Here is a 2,504-nt window from a genome sequence, read left to right as displayed (position 1 = left end):
TCCCATCACTGTGAACCAGTGAAAGAGATCTGCTGTACACATGCATACACACACACACACACACACACACACACATGTTCCTATCCTTGATACAAAGGATGTATACATGTATACACACATATGTAGGCCACCAACCCGACTTGGCTGGTCAAGATGGCGCCGGTTTCTGGTATGACATATTGGTAAACAAGTGCACTGCGCATGCAATCACCCCCTCCCGAGCGGGGTATGCTAATGAGGTACTACAATCCTGACCAATCACCCCCTCCCGAGAGGGGTATGCTAATGAGGCACTGCAATTCTGACCAATCGTGCACCTCCATGCGCTTCCCCCCCACCCCCGCACCCAGGGCTGAGGGTATATAAGCAGCTTGCCCTGGGCACTCAGGGTCTCCTGCAAGAATGAAGAAGCGCTTCTACAATAAAGGCTGTTGAGAAGGATCCGGTTGTTCGCGTCTTCCTTGCTGGTCGAGCGGGGCGTGACACACATACAGATATATGTATATATATATGCATATATATCAGTCTCTATTCTTGATAGAAAGGATGTATACATGTCTACTCACACATACATGGACACACACACATCAGTCTCATCTTTGATACAAAGGATGTACACATGTACATACACACACATAGACACATATATACATATATTCTCAGTTCCTATCCTTGATAGAAAGGGTCTAACATCATCTTACTTTCCTTCTCTCATTGAATAAGTAAACTGTTCTGGGCACAACTCTGAATTGAATGCACTATACTGTAATTGACATTCTGACTCGGAAATGATTGGCTCTTGGGAATTAGTACAAAGAAGGACAGTGGGGAGCAAGTAGGAAGGCGGGGCGTCTGTCCCAATACTCACATGGGTCATCTAATAACTGAGCCTTCTCCAAGGTCAAGGCTAAGAAGGTCTCCAGGTTAGGGTCTTCCAATCAGGAGTGAAGACTACAAGTTCAGTATAATAAACAACAGAAGGACAACTGCGTCTAAACATAAAGCAACAGGATAAAAGAATAACAACTCAACGAATTTCTAAAAGTATTTTAACTATTTTCACTGACAGAAAACTTCAGTAAGAAATTATGAAATAATTTTAATAATTTCATAGGAAAATTCTATTTGGAAAAACATTTAACATTTACACCCAACGAATACCTATGGAGCAGGTTCCTAGCAGGCTCCGTGGCAGGCGCTGGGGCTCCAGGGTGCAGAGGTGGCCCTTACATGGAACATACATGGAGCATATAGACTTCTGGGAAAGACAGACATCATCCTGCAGAGTAAAGGCAGGAGAGCAGTCAATAGAGTCAGGAACCTGGGGATCTTACCCAGGGGTAGGTGCTTCCCCCATCCCACCTCAGTCCTTCAGAAATACTTTCATGTGCACTCAACAACACTTCAATTGCTACATAACTGCGGTTTCTCTGAGGCTACAGAATACACTTGGACTCTGATTTCTTACATATATCCACCCAGGACTTGCTATCCACCAGTATTCAGTCACAGGTGAGACAGAAGACGAACGGAAGAGAAGCTATCCGGCAGTGTTGAGGCGGGTCCTGGAGGCTGCCTGCTGGAACTGGGTGGTAACCTGTCAGTGCCCCTTGATGAGGAAACTGAGGCATTTTATACTACAAGAAAACCCCCTGGAATTTAGGGCCGCAGTACTGTCCACGTTAGCTCTCTAGGAAACTGGAGTTTGCTTACTTGTTCGATTTTGTATAAGAATGTTTGAAATATTTCATAGAATGCTTCACTTTTAAGTTAATAAATAAATCATCTGCATTTATTGGGTACGAGAATCTTTGGTCTGTGGACGGAATGACTGAACCTAACCTCCCCCATTGTCTCCCAGTCCTCCCTTTTGCCGTTCTGTATCAGATGAGAATATTTAAATTTTACTTTCAGTAACATTTTAACCTATGTAATTTTAATGACTCAGGAGACACAGTTTCTATAAATGAAATGAGTAATAAAGACAGCAGTTACGAGTAAAATTCAAGGTAGGACAGGCATTATGTATTTTCAAGACTGATGTACAAGCCAAGGATATTTCTCTGTGGGCAGAGGAACTGGTGGAGGCCTTCTCTAATATAAGGGGCTCTGAGAAAGTCTTTAGAAACAGGCTCTCTTACTAAAGGAGGGATAATCATACGTTGTTTATTTATTTAGTGCCTGTGTGCAGACCTGTGTCACAGGCGACATCTGGAGGTCAGAGGACATTTACTTCTTTCTTCCCAGCATGTGGTGGGGTCAACATGGGATCCAATAGTGGTCCTCAGGCTTGGTTCTAAGTATCCTTACCTGTTGAGCAGAGATAGCACGATGAACTCACAAAGATTTGGACATAAGTCTTAGTTTTAAGACATTCATGAAAGTATGGAGGCAGGACAGTAGGGTCAAAGGAATGAGAAGGCCCAGACATTGCTGCTAACTTCATCTATCTTCTTGCTAGAATGTCTCACTATTTTGACTCCATGATTAGGAGACATGGTTGA

Source organism: Arvicanthis niloticus, unplaced genomic scaffold, assembly GCF_011762505.2.
Source record: "Arvicanthis niloticus isolate mArvNil1 unplaced genomic scaffold, mArvNil1.pat.X pat_scaffold_414_arrow_ctg1, whole genome shotgun sequence".
Classification (NCBI taxonomy): domain Eukaryota; kingdom Metazoa; phylum Chordata; class Mammalia; order Rodentia; family Muridae; genus Arvicanthis; species Arvicanthis niloticus.
Note: the sequence above shows the minus strand (reverse complement) of the source record.